The 20,295-nt window shown below is 44.3% G+C and overlaps 1 pseudogene; it reads left to right on the top strand.

Moving 5' to 3' along the window:
- The first annotated feature begins 1,904 nt into the window (after window positions 1–1,904).
- Window positions 1,905–15,356, top strand: LOC139159472 (sterol O-acyltransferase 2-like; annotated as a pseudogene).
- Window positions 15,357–20,295: the final 4,939 nt, after the last annotated feature.

Consider the following 20,295-nt stretch of genomic DNA (forward strand, 5'->3'; position numbering starts at 1 on the left):
CGCCTCCTGCCTTAGGGCGCGATCTGCCCTCTCTCCTCTGCCACCGCCTCCTGCCTTGGGGCATGATCCGCCCCCTCTCCTCCTACGCCGCCTCCTGCCTTGGGGCGCGATCCGCCCCCTCTCCTCCTCCGCTGCCTCCTGCCTTGGGGCGCAATCGACCCTCTCTCATCCGCCACCGCCTCCTGCCTTGGGGTGCGATCTGCCCTCTCTCCTCCTCTGCCGCCTCCTGCCTTGGGGCGCGATCCACCCCCTCTCCTCCTTCGCTGCCTCCTGCCTTGGGGCGCGATCTGCCCCCTCTCCTCCTCCGCCGCCTCCTGCCTTAGGGCGCGATCTTCCCTCTCTCCTCCTCCGCCGCCTCCTGCCTTGGGGCGCGATCTGCCCTCTCTCTTCCGCCTCCACCTCCTGTCTTGGGGTGCGATCCACCCCCTCTCCTCCTCCGCCGCCTCCTGCCTTGGGGTGCGATCTGCCCTCTCTCCTCCTCCGCCACCTCCTGCCTTGGGGCACGATCCACCCTCTCTTATCCGCCGCCACCTCCTGCCTTGGGGCGCAATCCGCCCCCTCTCCTCCGCCACCGCCTCCTGCCTTGGGGCACGATCCGCCCCCTCTCCTCCGCCGCTGCCTCCTGCCTTAGGGCGCGATCCGCCCTCTCTCATCCGCCGCCACCTCCTGCCTTAGGGCGCGGTCTGCCCCCTCTCCTCCTCCACCACCTCCTGCCTTGGGGCGCGATCCGCCCCCTCTCCTCTGCCACCACCTCTTGCCTTGGGGCACGATCCGCCCCTTCTCCTCCGCTGCCGCCTCCTGCCTTAGGGCGCGATCTGCCCTCTCTCCTCTGCCACCGCCTCCTGCCTTGGGGCATGATCCGCCCCCTCTCCTCCTACGCCGCCTCCTGCCTTGGGGCGCGATCCGCCCCCTCTCCTCCTCCGCTGCCTCCTGCCTTGGGGCGCAATCGACCCTCTCTCATCCGCCACCGCCTCCTGCCTTGGGGTGCGATCTGCCCTCTCTCCTCCTCCGCCGCCTCCTGCCTTGGGGCGCGATCCACCCTCTCTTATCCGCTGCCACCTCCTGCCTTGGGGCGCAATCCGCCCCCTCTCCTCCGCCACCGCCTCCTGCCTTGGGGCACGATCCGCCCCCTCTCCTCTGCTGCCGCCTCCTGCCTTAGGGCGCGATCCGCCATCTCTCATCCGCCGCCACCTGCTGCCTTAGGGCGCGGTCCGCCCCCTCTCCTCCTCCACCACCTCCTGCCTTGGGGCGCGATCCGCCCCCTCTCCTCTGCCACCACCTCTTGCCTTGGGGCACGATCCGCCCCTTCTCCTCCGCTGCCGCCTCCTGCCTTAGGGCGCGATCTGCCCTCTCTCCTCTGCCGCCGCCTCCTGCCTTGGGGCATGATCCGCCCCCTCTCCTCCTCCGCCGCCTCCTGCCTTGGGGCGCGATCCGCCCCCTCTCCTCCTCCGCTGCCTCCTGCCTTGGGGCGCAATCGACCCTCTCTCATCCGCCACCGCCTCCTGCCTTGGGGTGCGATCTTCCCTCTCTCCTCCTCCGCCGCCTCCTGCCTTGGGGCGCGATCCACCCTCTCTTATCCGCTGCCACCTCCTGCCTTGGGGCGCAATCCGCCCCCTTTCCTCCGCCACCACCTCCTGCCTTGGGGCGTGATCCGCCCCCTCTCCTCCGCCGCCACCTCTTGCCTTGGGGCACGATCCGCCCCTTCTCCTCCGCTGCCGCCTCCTGCCTTGGGGCATGATCCGCCCCCTCTCCTCCTCCGCCGCCTCCTGCCTTGGGGCGCGATCCGCCCCCTCTCCTCCTCCGCTGCCTCCTGCCTTGGGGCGCGATCCGCCCCCTCTCCTCCGCCACCGCCTCCTGCCTTGGGGCGAGCAATCCGGGAGTCCGGGACTGTGTGGCTTTGCGCCATGAAGAGAAAACGGCTCCGGCAGCATGGGAAAGTCGGCCGGGCTACCGGGAGGTGGCGTTTGGCCGGGCTTGGGGATGCCTGGGAGGGCGAGGCGGTTGATGGCTGCTGCCTCTTAGCTGCAGAGCCACCGGGTGGAGGTGAAGACAACGGCGCCCTCCACTCTCTCTCTGGCTCTCTCTCTTTTTCTCTCTGTTGCCGGCTTGGTGAATGAGAGAGAAAGAGAGAGAGAGAGAGAAAGGAGGGGAGAGAGAATGAGAGAGAAAGAAAGCAAGAGAGAAAGAGAGGGAAAGAAAGCAAGAGAGAGAGAAAGAGAGGGGGAAGGAGGGAGAGGGAAAGACATAGAGGGAGGGAAGGAGGGAGAGAGAAAGAACAAAAAAGAGAGGAAGGAAGGAAGAGAGAAAGGAAGAGGGATGGAGAGAGAGAGGGGAAAAAAGAAAGATGAAGCAAGGGAGAGAGGAAGGGGGAGGGAGAGATAGAAAGGTGGGAGAGTGGGTAGTTAGATAGGGAGAGGGAAAAGGAAGGGCTTGGAGAAAGGCAGGGGGAGAGAAAGATAGAAAGGAAAGAGGGAGGGAGAGATAGAAAGGAAAGAGGGAGGGAGGAAAGGGAGGGAGAGATAGAAAGGAAAGGAGGAGAAAGGAAAGAGGGAGGGAGGGAGAGATAGAAAGAAAAGAGGGAGGGAGGAAAGAGGGAGGGAGAGATAGAAAGGAAAGAGTGAGGGAGAGATACAATGGAAAGAGGTAGGGAGAGATACAAAGGAAAGAGGGAGGGAGGAAAGAGGGAGGGAGAGATAGAAAGTAAAGAGGGAGGGAGAGATAGAAAGGAGGGAGAGGGGGTAGTAGGATAGGGAGAGGGAAAAGGAAGGGCTTGGAGAAAGACAGGGGGAGAGAAAGATAGAAAGGAAAGAGGGAGAGAGAGATAAAAAGGAAAGAGGAAGGGAGGAAAGGGAGGGAGAGATAGAAAGGAAAGAGGGAGGGAGGGAGGAAAGAGGGAGGGAGAAATAGAAAGGAAAGAGGGAGGGAGGAAAGAGGGAGGGAGACATAGAAAGGATAGAATTATGGATGCAAGAACTCGCTCATGTGTGATAGCGCACGCCCCCACTTACTTTATTTATTTATTTATTTATTTATTTATACTTATATGCCACCCAGTCCCAAAGGGACTGCCGCTCAGACACTATACTTTTCCATTCACCCCCCCAAAAATTAGAGGGAACACTGATCAGCACTTATGGGTTTTTGCTGTTTGTCACGGCTCGGTTGTTCTCTTCCCTTGGATTTCTCTTCTCTTTGGAATTATTTATAAGAGCCATCAGATCATCTATCTGATCACTAGACATCTGATCAATAAAGGACTGAGAGAATAACTTCTTATTCTTACGTTTCGCAGGCATTACAAAAAGTAGTAGCTCTTAGATTTATTTATAATTAAACCGACCTCTGCTGCCATGTCAGAAATATAGCGATAAATTACAGCCCGCATGGACTATAATAAATCATTTCTGGAGGATGATGGATTGAAGAAAGAATCTGCTTTCAAACAAGGTTTCTTTTTATTATAAAAGTAGAAAAATAAAGAATGCCTTAGGAGGCATATAAAATGCATCTTTACATCATGGCAGCTAACAAAGGATATAACAATACAATATGGAGAATCTGGAGGGGACGGATGTAATGCATGAATGATGTGACAGGATTTTACATCATAATAGGAGGAGCTAATAAAACACACACACTGTTAACTATTTAATTACTGAATAACTCTGAATGTCTCTGGGGCTGTCAATATTCAGCATGACAGACCCCACTGTGCTCATTTCCCCCTGCAGTTTCGAAGGGGGGAGTTTGTCGCTGGGATTCAAAGCAGTGCTGGCAAAAATGAAGGGAATCCCAGCAAGGGGATCCTCAGGGAAATCCCAGCAATGCAAGAACGGGCGCTTTGGCTGGCAAAGGAAGTCCAGAGGCGGGGATTCCCAGGGAAATCCCAGCACTTTGGGGCATCCCAGCGGCGGCAGCTCAGGTTTGTAAGGTGAAAATAGTTCGGAAGAAGAGGCAAAAAAATCTTAAACACCGGGTTCGTATTATGAAAAGTTCGTATAAAGAGGGGATCATTTTATTCCACACTTTTTTTCAGCTCTTGGTTGCTCTGTGGGGCTCATGCTTGTGCCAGGGGCCATTTTGTGTGCTTTTGCAATGCTACTTAGGCATGGGTTTGGACTAGATGATCTTACAAGGTCCCAACTTCCAACTCTGTTAAATCTGTTAAATGTGTTTAACAGATTTAAACCATGCTCATCTGTTAACATGACCACCAAGCCACACCCATCCATTCACATTACCACCAACCTACACCCATCCGATCACAAGACCACCAAGCATGCAAGTCACATGACCACCAAGACATATCCACCTGAAGCCATGTCCACCAAATCTGAAGCCACAGTGTGGAAAACTGTTTTTTAAAAGACTACAAAACTGAATACAAAATGTGCCATATAAAATATTTCACAAGCCTGGTAGAGCTAGTTTTGGACCTGCTTTATCCATCCCAAAGGAAAGAGAATTCAAAGAGTGGGGAAACAAATGTTTGAAATTTGGAATAGTAAAACCAAAAATTCTGTAAAATGGGAAGATTTCTAATCCAAGCAATGAACTGACTTCCTCCATTCATCACATGTCAAATCATGTTTTTAAAGTGAAGTTGTTTCTAATTCTCTAGGAGAAGCTGAATACCTGCAGAAAATCACTGCCCTCATAGAGTGGAAGAGACACCTGGAGGTAATAATAGATATTATAATAGATAATAATAAAGCAGGAGGATGTTAACATTAGAGAAGTATTCTCCCTAAATGATGAATTATTCTCCCTAAACGGTGAATTATTCTCCCTAAATATTCTCCCTAAATGATGAATTATCAAGAATGATGAAAATGGTCAGTTCTATGTCTCCACAGTCACATGGTCTCTATCCTTGTCATAGAGGATTAGATCCTGTATGTTTATTAGGCTTTCTGGACAAGAGAGCTTCTGTAAAAGATCAAAGAAGGGAAATAACTGGACAATGAGTAAGAACACACAGTTATAGCTAGTTGGTTTAGGAAAGCTGGCCACTTCATGAGGCAGTCTAAATTGTGATTAGTTGCTGTGTGATCTCTACAATTTGCCTCATGATGTTCCTACATCATTCCTACATATTTATTTATATAAAACTGCAAGTTTGTGACAGCATGTCTGACTCTATTTGGATATAATCTGTGCAATTCCCTGACAGTGTCTATCACCTAAATCCATTCTAGGAATCTATGAAAGGCCCTGACATCATTAAATTTCCTCTGTTTTGTTGGTAGGTAATGAAGGCGAAGGTACTAGAACAGAAACACAATGGGCTGAGTGATCTCTTAGACAAGACCTTGGAAGAAGCAGCTCATTCCAGACCCCAGCAATTGAGTGTGGTTCCAGCAAAGAAACAATGCAGGTGGAAGAGGTTTCTTGCAATTGATTTTAGAACAGGGATGGGGAAAATACAGTCATCAGACATTGCTCACTCTGCGGTCAATGAAACAAAGATGAGCATAGTCAAAACTGACTGTGGAGTAAAATCCTCAGGGACGTCTTTAGCTTTACCCCCCTTCTCAGAGGTGAGAAGGTTTTAGGGCAGTGGTGGTGAACCTTTTTTCCCTCGGGTGCCAAAACAGCATGTGTGCTTGCATGCTATTGCGCATGTGTGAGTGCCCACACCCATAATTCAATGCCTGGGGAGGGCAAAAACAGCTTCTCCAACCCCTGGAGGCCCTCTGGAGGCTGGAAACAGCCTGTTTTACAACTTCTGTTTGGCCTAGTAGGTTCGTGTTTCACTCTCCCCAGGCTCCAAAGGCTTCCTTGGAGCCCAGGGAGAGTGAAAATGCCCTCTCTCCATCCCGCTGGAGGCTCTCTGGAAGCCAAAAATGCCCTCCCAGAGCCTCTGTGCTAGCCAAAAATCAGCTAGCCAGCATGTTGAAGCTGTGCTAGGCAATGGCTCGGGTGCCAGGTGATATGGCTCTACTGCCACCTATGGCACCTGTGCCATAGGTTCACCATCACTGGTTTAGGGAGCAATATTAAATATTAGCTGCTTTGAAATCTTATCTTACAGAGAGAAAGAAGAGCTACTGAAGAAGAAAATCTTTGTCCCTCAACGGTCCTTGATTGAGTAAGTATGCCTGGCCATGATATGAACAAAACTTAGTCAGATTATGCAAAGTTGTTAGATCTCTAAGGCCCCAGGTTCCAATTGCTGAACTCTACTGTTGACAAAGAACAAGATTGGAAACAGCCCATTAAGACTCAGCATGCTTTATAGCCACAAAATGCTGAGATACTCTGGTAGGTAGAGTGAGAGTATAATAAGGATACTATGGATAGGAAACAAAATGAAGTATTTTTGAAAGGATTAATTAATTAGCATGATAGTACAAATAGTTATTACTAGCATATTTGAATAAGGTTGTTTGTATTCTCAGCAGACATGAGCTTCCTGCTTGGTCCAAGGGTTCAATTGCAGTCATATGTTGAGGACTACCTGTATATCATAAGAGATGAAACATTTCTCTCAGTCACCTGAATGTTATTTCTTTTGTACAAGTGAAACTACAAGGTTTTGCAAAGAAGATTACATGAAAATCTTTGGGTCCCAGGTCTTGTCCAATGATCTCCAGCTGCCCATCACTCCCAACATCTATCACTTACTTGCTGACAATCTGTCTCTCTTTTACAGCACGTTGCTGGAGGTGGAACATTTCCGCACAATCCATCACATATTTGTGGCCATGCTCTGTATCTTTGTCCTCAAACAAATCATTATGGATTCCATTGATGAAGGAAGGTATGATTCAGAAGAGTGGGTGGGGTAGAAGGTCTGTCTTCTGAAGTATGATAATTCTGGGAATATGATGCTATTTGTTTTGTGCTAAAGGATACTGTAGTAATCCTGAGAACATATTTACCAAATCTTTAACCATAGGTTCCATCCAAAGTTTAACAACCTTGGGCCCTTGCAGGGAGCCTGATCATGCTGCATCTCCTCCCATTTGTCGCTGTTCATCTACTAGCTAAAAAGAAAATGCAATTTGTTCTTCTCCTTGTCTTTGTGCCCCTGTTGAGCAGTAACACTTGAGACCATCCTATTCCCACCTAGAGATTTAGCCTAAGTGAGGAGTGCCTCCTTTGGTGCCACCTTTGCTAGGCATCCAGCTCAGGCCTACTTATGCAGTTCACTTCTTCTACCCGCCTTTTAGGATATGAAAAAATCCAGATGACCATGTGAGGGCGACAGAGAAAGATACAAATATTTCTCTGTGTAACCTTTACCTCAGATGCATTTTTGCAATGCAGACCCAGTAGCCATAGGAAAGAAAAACGTAAGGATCCAATCAGGGTCACCGTGAGCTTTCAGACTTGTGCTGGAGCCCATCTTCAGGGAACTTCTCTCTCACCAGAATGTGAGAATGATGCCACTCTGAGAGAATTTGTAGCAGCATTAGACTCTATATTCAAAAGATCAGAGGTAGAAGAGCCAGAAAAACATGCCATGAAGCAAAAGTTACCAGTAATGCTGATCACGCACAAACCAAACAATACGCTCAGTATTGCCATGAGATAATTTTTAATTGGGAAACCTTATAAATGAAATAATTCATCAAAGGAAAAGAAAGAGAAGGAAATGTCCATGATAGGCAAATCCTTGAAATCATCAGCAGTTCTTTTGAAGCTGAAGCATTGTTAGAAATTCTGTTTTATTCTACAGAAATGGTAGAGGATTATTATATAGCCATACAGATTGGTAGCAAGGATGGTTATGTAGCCATACAGATCAAATAAAATGTACTGTCACTATGGGCCTTGCTGGTTAATGGTTTCAACTGTCACAACTATTGCAGGAAACACTCCTCAGAATATAAAGGAACCATAGATTATAACCATAGATGCTAACTAAACACTGCCATCTACTGGCTAATTAATTCTGTGGTTGCTGTAGTACAAAATGCATTCCAACATGTACAGTAGTCCCTCACCTATCGCTGGTGTTACGTTCCAGACCTGGCTGCGATAGGTGAAATCCGCGATGGGGAATTTCTCCTCCTTCCCACCAGCTCCGGATGCCTGGAGGCGAGCAACGGCCGGCTAACCTTCCCCCCCCCACTACTACTTACTCTGCGCCTGAGGAAAAGAAGGGGAGGGGGGCAAAAGAATCGCCACCCCTGAGCATTCCCGACCCACTGCTATTCTTTGCAGCAGTTCGGCCAAACGTTGTCTTTTTTGCCTTGCCCCAGCTGGAAAGTCCCTGGTGAGCTGCCCCGGCTGGTTCTTTTTTTCTCTCTCTCTATTTTCTTTTCTTTTTTTCCCCCTCCACCCGCCCAGCACTTCCTCTCCCGCTCTCGAGCCCAGTCTGGAAATCCCCACCGCGTCGTGTTCCTTTCTTTGCTCGCGCTCACTCATTCGTGCGCTGCCGGGAGCTCTTTCTACAACCCCAAGCACACTGCCGCCGCCAACCACTAAGCGCGCCTCCAAAGACTGCCTTCTCGGCACTGGCGAGGCAGGTTGAACGAGGGGACGTGCCTCCGCCGGAGCTCAGTCCCCGCCCCGCTCATCATTCGTCCAGCCGCGGGCTGGTTGGCTTGTCCTGCCCTTCCAAACTTCTAAGCGCTGTATCTGTGCCAATGCTGACTTCAAAACCCGCGATGAAGTAAAGCTGTGGTGGGTGAAGCGCGATATAGCGAGGGACTACTGTATTCCAACAAGCATGAAGCAGATCAAGGAAGGAGTCCAATAGAAGACAGAGAACCAAGTTCACATTTACAGTCAGAGAGATAATTGGATCACTTTGGATCAGTTGATCAATCTTTCATCTTTCACTGGGGATAGGATTAGGATGAAGGTCCACGTGTTTCAACTTAAATTTTCAAAAGGGAAGGTTTACATGGAATAAATAAATGTCTAATCAAATCCTACGATCCACATGAGATGTAGACCACCTGAGTAAAAGCTAGGGGGAATGTACCAAAAAAGGATTAGATTTATTCTGACAGGAATGTTGAGTAATGTTCCTAAAATGACAAACCCTTCAAAAATCTCACAGTCTTCTATTTCTGACTCATTTAAATTCTGATAGGAACCTTTCTGTTGGTGCAATATTTAAGGATGAGCAATAGTTGAAATTATGATGAATTTTACATAAAGTTTATGAAACAAAATGAGGGAGACTGATCCTATTTTTTTCACTTGGAGGTGGATTTTCCTTCCTTCATTCTAACTATTCTGACTATTTTGAAGAGTTCATGGGACCGTTCATGAGTTTACTTCCTCAAAATAGCAGGGCCAATCCCCTTCACTTGTAGGTATACGACTGGGGGATATTGGGAATAACCCAGAGAAAGTGCTTATTTGAAACATCCTTATCTTTTGGGGAGTATCCTTAGAGCTCTTTTTCTTTTTTGTCTTCCACAGTCTAGTTTTGGATTTTGAGCTCTTTATCGTTGGCTTTCGACAGCTGCCCACAGCACTCTTTGCCTGGCTCTGCATGTTCCTCTACACCTTATTTGTGCCCTACCAGGCCCTGCAGATATGGTCAGGCTGCTTGAAGATGACCAGGTTCCCCAACCTCTTGACGGCCACCTTGGTGTTGCTGATGTTCATCTGCCACATTGCAGTGCTGTTCGTCTTCCCCATCTATATTGTTGTCTCCTGTAATTTGGGAATTGCCTCCCGTAAAATTGTCCTCTATGAGCAGGTATGGCACTGGGGCAACACAAAGAAAGTGGGCATAGGGTAAAGGTGTTCGTAAACAAAAATGGGAGAAGCTAAGGTTGAACACTGAAGTGAGGTTGGACTTGTGAAGGAATTCTGGTTGCCCCAGGACATCTCAATGTGGAAAGTATAGATAGTAGTTAAGTGCTAGAAAGGCACCCTGTAGCATAAATGTTTTCTTCCATACACATGCCATATTTGCCATTAAAGACATGCCAAATGAAATAAATGGAGTTGAGCCACTTGTGATTCAATAATTCTTTATTTCTCTTGGCATAGCAAGTGCCATATCTAAAGCGTGGAATGACTAAATGACTCCGGGTCTCTGTTTTTATACTGCCTTTTTTTCCCCGCTCAAACAAACTGACACTCAAACAAATCTCCCACTCAATTCAACAACCAATCAAACGCGAATATTTAAATTTCAACTATTTACATTTTGATAACCTCATTCCAGGTTTAAGGCAGCTTTCTCCTATCTGATGCCCTCTGAATGGTTTGGACAAACCTCAAATAGCGTCAAATAGAATATTGCCCTGAAGAAGATATACAATACATTTTTAAAAATCTTGTGGCAGAAGGTATGGTCCTTAGCAGTCATCATCACATATATGTCACATATAAATGTTTACAATAGTATGACCTCAAATGTATGTTCTTCTTGCAAGCTGGAAGATAAGCAGATTTCATCCAGCAAGAAGTTGAGCAGAAAGATCAGTAGGTAGTATAACTGACAGCCAAAGCAGTAGTAGATATGGGCCATTTCTGTCTAAAATGTCTAAACAGACAGAGTCTGGAGCTCTATGGGATCCATGGGATCCACCATGGGAGCATTAGAGACCTGTTAGATAAGCCCATTCAGTTTAACTAATGGGTGCAATTCCTTTTTTTGAATATCCACAAGGCCAAAGGCCCAAATGGTGGCATAGCATTAATATTAAAGTCCTCTGCAAGAATATCTACAACATGACTTAACTTCATGCTGTTTCCTTGCTCATTTCCCTCTCTGGCATAGACCCGGTTCCTGATGAAAAGCTACTCATTTCTGCGAGAATCGATGCCTCCTCTTCTCCATGCCAGGGATCAAGTTGGTGAGTCTGACATGGAGGCCCTTAGTGATAATTACAATGGCTGTAAATCGCCCCCATAGTCCCCAATCTGATTTCCCACTAATTGCAGCATCCCAGTTGTAGCATACAATAAACATGCAACCACTGGCCTCTGCCTACTAATCACTATCACAGACTTTCTCAGCCTATGGAACTATTGGATTAGATTTTCCATTTGCTTGTCAATGATTGGGCATGGCACATGTCACGGGTGGGTTCCCAAAAAAAATATTCTATCACTCTGTGGGCATGCCTTATTTTGTGGTTGTGGCTTGGTGGTGATGTAAGGTGGGCATGGCTTCGTGGTCATGTGACTAGGTGGGAGTGGTTTGGCAGTCATGTGACTAGGCAGGAGTGGCTTTGCAGTCATGTGTCTGGAGGGGGCTTGCTGGGTAGACATGTGATTTAGCGGACATGTAACTGGGTGAGTATGGCCAACTTGATGTCACTCATATTAAGTGTTAGGGCTCCTGGCCAGTCCTCGCCTCAAAGGCCTCAACAAGATACAATTTCCCTGCCTATGTACTACTACTGAACGTCCAAAATATATTATTTAATCCTATGTTTATATGCCATATGTATACATACATATTACACACAGTCGCACAAAACGATATATTATCTGTATGTGTAATATGTACACACAGAGAGAGCGAGAGAGAGAGCGTTCTTCTAAAACTACACATTCACCTCACTTACTGCATTTGGAAAAACACACTCAGAGGCTACTTTTTGCCATGCATTTAACCATAAGTTCTGTTCAGGACTTCAGATCTTTTCCTCTAGCTTGCACATGGCTGTTGGAGTCAGGAAATGTCATGGATCGAGTAAAATATGGTGAAACTCATTTAACAATGCTCTTGCTTAGCAAACAAGATTTGGGGCTCAATTGTGGTCATAAGACAAGAGCTGCCTTCCTCTGCATGGCAACCTTTTCTTAGTAAACTCTTCTCCTTTCTGGCAATTTCCCTCTCTGTTAGAGACACCAGAATAATCCAGGCAATTTAAGTTTTCCTGCTACAGCATGGGGTTGGATTAGATGACCTCTAAGTTATCTTCCATCCCTAAATTTCTGTGCTGTTTCAAAGTGTCTTCTGAAGCCACATCTAGTGGCAAGGTTTATTATAATAATAATAACAGAGTTGGAAGGGACATTGGAGGTCTTCTAGTCCAACCCCCTGCTCAGGCAGGAAACCCGTGTATTTGCCATATACTAAATAAAATAAAAGGAGGGAGAGAGAAAGAGATCAGGCTATTTTCCAACGCGCCTGAAAGTCATAAAAAAATAATGGATGGAAACTGAGCAAGGAGGAATTCAACCTAGAAATAAGGATACATTTTCTGAGAGAACAATCAACCAATGGAACAGCTTCACTTCAGAAGTTGTGGGAGCTTCATCCTTGGAGGCTTTCAAGAAGTGATTGGACTGCCATTTATCAGAAATGGTGTAGGGTCTCCTGCTTGGGCATGGGGTCAGATTAGATCACCTACAAGGTCACTTCCAACTCTGTTAATCTGTATGCTCTAGGGCAACTATTTCTTCACTCTACAAACTGCTATTTCTCCATTTGTCTCCAGGGAAGACAAGCCCTCCTGAATTCTCAGCCTACTTATATTTTCTCTTCTGCCCTACTTTGATCTACAGAAAGAGCTATCCAAGGTAACTCCTTGCATATTGTCCTTGTCTTTTGAGGCTCCCTGGATTCTCAGCTCTATAACAAAGAGTGGGCAAAATGGGTTTCAGGTGTTATAGCCCATGCCCCCAGAGCAATGTTGTAACCATTATATTCCACAAGAATCATATTTCAAACCTATCCCTACTTTTTTCCTTATAGAGATCCATACATTCGCTGGAGTTACGTCATCCAAAAACTGGTTGAGGTGAGAGAAATACATCAAGTTTCCTTTGGCTGGTTGGTTTTATCAGGCCTCTCTATGGATTAGAAATATGTTTGGGGACTATTTCCCACAAGACTTAGCTGGACTGGGAACCCTAAGGCGTCTTAGCTAGCCAAGGTAGTAAATAGCAATAATATTTTAAGATGCCCTAGGCGACCAAAGGCCGCCATTTAAATGTCCCAGAGTTCTCCAGCCTTGAATGAATTTCTTGCAACATTTATCCTGAGTCCCCTTTGGTGCAATGTTTAATTGATGTTCAATTTAAAACTTTAGACACAAGTACATACAGTGTTTTCAAATATCTCCCACAGGAAATCAAAAGCGGGGGGGAGGATTGAAAGAGAGCACAGTTGATGGGACTTAAAACGTTTTTTAAAAGAAAAAAGAAAAGAAAAAAAGAAAATTCATCTCATGAAGTGAGTGATACAGAAATCTACGACAGATTGACTGAAACAAAACAGGAGAGAGGCTAGTGTTAGAGGACAGCATTTGGGCATTGTAGGATATTAAAACGGCAGCCAAAACCAGTTTCTGAGATCATAGACCGGAAGAAGTTTTTTTTAGTCATAGCTGAATGCTTACAACCAGTATGCCTTGCCAGATCACTAAAGCAGAGTTTTTCTTTTTGTCCCACAGTTTCTGGCGAGTATATATTTTATGAATTTCCTTCTGAAATACTACTTCATCCCTAACTTCAGCAACATGCATAAGCAGCCCATCACTATCAAAATCCGGCTCCTTTCCATCTTTGATACAGTAATACCCGGTATGTGGAAACAATTATGATTTCAATTATGATTTCAATCCATTTCGTGTAATGGGATTAAGTAGTAATGCTATTGAACTGGGATGTTGACCTCATCCAGTGGAAGAAACAGGAGAGCCTCAAACACAATCAGCCTCTTTTATCACATTTTAGAGAAAGGGAAGAGAGATATACTGCACATAGTTCTCAATATACAACCTTTTGTTTAGTGATCTTTGAAGTTACAGAAGAACTGAAAAAGTTATTTATAAACATTTTTTCACACTTACGATCATTGCAACATCACCATGCTCATGTGATCAAAATACATGACATAAATACTGGCATGACACATGTCATGTATTTTGGTGATTGCAGTGTGCCAGGTCATGTGATCACCTTTTGCATCCTGACCACCAAAATCAATGGAATTAAATAATTTTAAAAAAAAGCTGTGGCAGGAAAAGTTGTAAAAGTTGAGGGGGTGTGACTTAATAACTGTCTCACTTAGCAATAGAAATTTTGGGCTCAATTGTGGTTATACATTCAGGACTATCTATACCAGCAAAGTAATATACAGTCATCCAGAATTATTTAGACAGCAAGATGGGCAGCATATATATTTAATTAATAAATAGTTACCACATCCCACAACCCAATATATATATGAGTCTGGCCTATATGTAATTGCTACACAAAGGTCTGGCAGGCTGCTAGTTTTATTCATGATGAAAGTATGTGAAATAGATCAAAAGTCAAGTAAAGAAGTCTTTATGAATTCATTGTTGCCGGTTCTGTTTCCCCTAAAAGGTCTTTTGCAACCTGTAGATTCTTACTCTTTTCTTCGGCTTTTGCCTCAATTGTTATCCAAGTGCCATGCTCTGTATGCCCCATTGTACACTGTCCTGTTCAAATTGTCAACAATACCTTTAACACCCTCAAACACTAACATCTGCCTATCCTTTGGAAGGACCCAATAGGTGGACAAAAACAATCATATCCAGTAAAAAAAATCTGGTTGACTGTGACCAACAACAATAATAATGGTGGACTCCCACATCTGAAAGCCATTTATTTTTATAGTGTCTAAATCTTAGACAATGTAGGCTGCAGCTTTAGTTAAAAGCAGATACATCATAGAAAAATTGATCTTCTCAAGTCATACAGAGCTATAGTATTTTACTCCTTGTTTAATGACCACAGTTTGGATTTGAACATTAAGTAAAGTGATTGCGTAGGAGTACCCTAACTGTGTGGTGAGCATACTTCAGTTTTATTTTGCTTTAAGAACCTTTGAACTAGAGTTAAAATGCATTTACCTTTCTTACGGTCTCGCTAATGTGCGTGCACCGTCATCTGGACATGTGCAAAGCCTTCTGCACATGCATAGAGCAGGGGTGAAATTCAATTTTTTTCCCTACCACTTCTGTGTTGTGGCTTGGTGGGCATGCAAGGCAGAAAATCTGAAGTCACTTTTGCTGTCACTGTATTGCCTTCCTGTAATAAAACCTGCTTTTCCATAGCTTGCTATCTTCAAATCTTTCATCATCAACTTCTCCCAGGTAGAACGAATCGGGAAATTCTTCCAACAGCATCTTTGGGACTATAATGACTTGGATGATTGAGAATCTCTACATATTCCATTAAGATACTAGCCTAAAAATCTAACCTGATTTGCAATTGTTTGTCCTAAATCTGTAACAATAATACAGTTTTTAATCTCTTCCTTCTCCCGAAAGTGGGAAGAACTGATCTATTTCTTTAACTCTCTCATTCAGGGATATCTTTGCTAGTCATGATCTTCTATTTCTTCCTGGACTGCTGGCACAACATATTTGCTGAGATCCTGCGCTTCGCAGACCGTTCTTTTTACAAGGTGATGATAAGAGGGTGGACGAGGTTGCAAGAAAGATATGTGAAGTCTGGGTTTCATTCCTCATGGATATACCTTTTTAAACAATTTATACATTTTCATTTAACATACAAAAGTGTTTTGCAAACAGTGTATTGTATGGGTTGGTTTCCTTACATAATAATGCTTTTAGAATAGAATAACAGAGTTGGAAGGGACCTTGGAGGTCTTCTAGTCCAACCCCCTGCTGAGGCAGGAAACCCTACATCACTTCAGACAAATGGTTATCCAACATGTTCTTAAAAACTTCCAGTGTTGGAGCATTCACAATCTCTGGAGGCAAGTCGTTCCACTGATTAATTGTTTTGTCAGGAAATTTCTCCTTAATACTACCAGTCCATTAATCATCTTTGTTACTCTTCTCTGCACTCAACATGATTTTTTCACTGTGGTGGCCAAAGCTGAATGCAATATTCCAAGTGTGCCCTTACCAAGGCATTATAAAGTGGTAATTTAAACATGCCGGGGATAAACATATATCCATCCTAAGATAAAATGCAGGAAATAGTGTAAGGGCAGACTAGATGGATCATGAGGTCTTTTTCTGCCGTCAGTCTTCTATGTTTCTATGTTTCTATGTATTAACACTTCATGTGATCTTGATTCTATCGCTCTGTTAATGCAGCCTAGAATTGTGTTGGCTTTTTCTCCAGTCTTTTTTTCCAGCTCCTAATTTCTACCTCTATTATCTAGCTATTTATAAAACATATCCCATGTTCAAAAGTAGTACTCTGTATTTTCCTTTTCTTTTATCTTTAATATCAGTCTGTCTATTTCTGCATCTAATGGATATACTTGAATGGTCCATTGGCCATGAAGAACAGTTTGAAAAAACTTGGCAAAGAGCTCTGAGAGGTTATGGCTCTGAAAGAAAATCAAATTTCAACTTGCTAAAACAACTGTACTGAAGAACCTGACAATTACTTGTAATCAATTACTTGTAACTAAAGTAATAAATATAGGTGTCCTCATTTAGCAACTGGGTGTAGTTACAACTATGATGATAAAGTTATGATCAATCAATTTACAACCCCTGCTGGTTTGTAAAGCAAAACAAACTAACATTGCAAGCATGTTTTAGCATACTAATTGTTTTAATGGGCTTGTAAAATATTTTAAATTTTCTTTTATCATATGGCACCGGAGTCACTTTAGGTGAGATAAGCAGTTATGCAAATGCAATAATAAATAAATTGGCAAATATATAACATAAATGTTTCACTTAATGACCACTTAACAACTTGGTTGCTTGTTCTGTCTGGGTCACTCCGGAAGCTATGACCAACCCAAAAAGATAAGCCAGACACACTGGTAAAATTCAAATACAGTTTTATAATGTTCAAGAGAAACGAAGCTAACAGAAAATGTCCTTACAAAGCAGGAAAACACTGGAACTCCAAATATATACACGAAGGTAATTGTCCATGCATCAATATAGGATTCTTGCTGCCAAGACGAGGCTGTAGATAACAGACATACACCTCCCACGGGTCTTCAAGACTGCTGGGCCACAAGCCAGGAACAGAGACGCCGAGAAACAATGCAGGTTACAGCAACTCCAAACTGATAACACTCCACATGGCTTCAAGAGCTTGCCTGCCTTATAAACCCTTCCCTGCTAATGAGGACCACACCCAAGCCCTGGTGTTCCTTATTCAATGCTGATAATATTTCTTCAATTGATCCTTCCTTTAATCTAACCGTCTCTGTCGCATGTCAATGACAGCTTGTGCCTCGTCACCTAATGACTCCAAAGACTCCAAGCTACTGGCTGGGGAGAGCCCCTCCCCGGGGCTCCCATGCTGTTCTTCCTCGTCACATTCCTGACTGGACTCTCCCCCGTCCGACTGCCCAGCCTCCTCCTCTTCACTGTCAGCCTCCTCCGGGCATGGAGCCAGCAGAGACGCAGCTGGTCTTTGATCTGCCTCAGGCTGAACCACAACAGTTGCTCTTCCCAATTGTGGTCACTTAATGAAGACTGCCTGTAGACACATGTATGTTTAGGGACTATACGAGAGATCAAATATCATGTTCTGAAAGACTTTGCAAGACCCCACATGATGCCCTCCCAATAGTTGAAATCTAACTTTTCATGCCCCCCTTGACCATCCCAGAACCTTGATCTTTTTCATGTATGAGCAGAATAATCCTTGTTTACCAATGTTGTGCAAACTCAAATGTTTAGATTCAGATTAGTTGTGAATAACTATTCAGCCACACACAGATATACTAACTTGAATTAAAGTTTACTTTGAGAAATAGCATGTTCCTATAAACAGTCCAAAATCATACACATAATTCTCAGAATAACAATCCAAATATTATCAAGTATATAGTTTTTCTTTCCAGTTGTCTTTGTCATAATCAGTAAACAAAGATATCAAGCCTAAACACATTTTAGCTGTAATACATGACTATCATACAGAGTATGCAGAGAATTGCAGAGCAAACCTAACAGTGAGTAGCCAGACAAAGAGAAACAGAGAGAGTGACACAGAGAAATAAGCTATAAACTATAGCACCCTCTGGTGGCAATCTGCATCACCTGCAGCCAATATATTGTGAATCCAACAGTTATCGCCAGAGTCCTAGCAGATCTCATCCCTTCCCTAACACCCTGTGCATCCCCTTGCTCTCCCAAATCTGACCAAGCCACTTACCTGCCTGATTGGTAGTTGCAATTTCACGCTGGATTCGGCACTGTCTTTATGGTGGGAATTCTAATCCTAATTGTCCTTGTACCTCAAGGACTACCTATTCATGAACAATCTAGAGTGGATTGCCTCTTTGCTTGCCAACATACAGTGATGTTCCAGTTTCAAGCCTGACATTTCTGTGTTTTTCATGCTCTTTATTTCATTCTCCCTGCCTAGGATTGGTGGAATTCCACATCATTCTCAGGATTCTTTCGGTCATGGAATGGGATTGTACATGATTGGCTGTACTGCTATATTTATCAAGATTTTCTATGGGTAGGTAAGGCTGTAATGGGCTGTGAGAATAATCTTAGGGGACAGGAGGAATAACTGCAGCCAGGGCAATGGTCAAGAGGAGATGTCTCTTGTCAGAGCAGGAATCGGGTAGAATAACATCTGCTTGTGGTTCAAAAAATAAAGGTCGGGAAGGGGAAAAAAATAACCTTGCAATAAAATGCTATAATTGGTGTACTGTCTGGGCTACCTGAAAAGGCTGACAAGCTTACCAAACCCACCCTATATTACCCCATAAAGTAAACCTGCTGTGTGTAATTCATCTATGCGTATCTTCATTGTTTATTGGTGAACACCAAGGTGAGGTCTATAATTCACCTGTTCTCCTTCCCTTCTAGCTGATTGGAGGGAGAGCCCGAGCTGGAGCTATGCTCATGGTCTTCATTTTTTCAGCAGTTTTCCATGAATACATAACCACCTTGACTTTTGGCTTCTTCTACCCTGTCCTGTTTGTCCTATTTGCCATAACTGGAGGTTAGTACTGAATCAGGAAATGGACTGAACCTTTCCTAAGAAGATTAAAGCAAGGCCTGTAAAAAAAAAAAGTGGTATGGATTCCTCTTGGGGAATTCTGAATGACTCAAGGTTAAAGTGACCAGATTTTCACATTGGTAAAGAGGGACATCATTGATGGGGGTGGGTGGGAGGGTGGTGGTTCTTGATGAAAAATTTGGTCTACATGGAGAAAAGAATTTCTCTCTCTCTCTCTCTTCCTCCCTCCTTTCTCTCTCTTATTCTCTCCCACTCTTTCTTTCTCTCTCTTCCTTCCTTCCTCTCTTTCTCTCTCTCTTTTCCGTACCTCTTTCTTTCCTTTACTTCCTTCCTCTCTCTTTTCTCTCTCTCTCTCTCTACCAAAGCAGTTTCCGTGCTGTAGCCGGGCCTGAAACCTGACTGTTGAGGGCTTAGATAATAGGCATCTTCCAAGAACTGCTGGAGCTGGAGCGCCACCACCTCTCAACAACCTTCCCCATAAAGGGAAAGTTGGAGACTAGACAACAGTTGTTGAGAATGGCTGGGTTTGAGAAAGTTATTTTGGTGTTATATTTTTTTCAAATCTTGCTGGTCATTGACTGAATAAACAGTGGTTCCTTCTGAGAAATTAAGATTCTTTATTCCAAGGGGAGGGAAAATATAATCTCAAACATGAACACTTTTATAAATTAAAAACAAGAGCAAAACCAAAATAACTGGAATTTTTTTTTGTTATTTCAGAAATCCAATTACATTTCCAAAAGAGATGCTTTAGTCACAATCAGGACCCAGATAAAACAGGAACTGGAAAATAGCCAAGGTTCTAGGAGCAGGGAGTTCCATCTGCAAGGGCATTGCTTTGAGAATTCTATTTCCCAAATTATTTACCTTCTTGGGAGTACGGATGAGACATTTTGTCTTCTAATGAACATAAAAATTGCTGTTTTAGATTTATTAATGAGCAATGTTCCCATTGTAGATAACAGCTTTAGCAATCCTGAGCCGCCCCGAGTCTACAGAGAGCGGCGGCAGACAAATCTAATTAATAATAATAATAATAATAATAATAATAATAATAATAATAATAATAATTAACTGAGAGATCTCCTTGATTCAGTATGGCTGGAATGTACACAATTAACCCTTTTTCTGTTTGTCTTCATAGTGTCCTTTAACTTTATTCTCAATGATAAGAGAAAAGGCCCTTTCTGGAACACCATCATATGGATATGCCTCTGTTTAGGCTCAGCAATGTTTTTCTCCTTATACTTCCAGGAGTGGTTTGCACGGTCCACTGTCCACTCAAGGAGGTAAGTAGACAGTTTACCTGGTGGAGTTAGAATAAGTCTTGGGTTCCCTCTTTGTTCTGCCAGCATGTCCCAACCACCCATAATTACAGGGTAATTAGTCCAGAAAGACACACACCACACGATAGAAGGAAAACCAAAAGTCTTTATCAACAGAAAAGCAGAAAAAACTCCCTTT

The sequence above is a fragment of the Erythrolamprus reginae genome, chromosome 2 (assembly GCF_031021105.1).
Source record: "Erythrolamprus reginae isolate rEryReg1 chromosome 2, rEryReg1.hap1, whole genome shotgun sequence".
NCBI classification, from domain to species: Eukaryota; Metazoa; Chordata; class Lepidosauria; order Squamata; family Dipsadidae; genus Erythrolamprus; species Erythrolamprus reginae.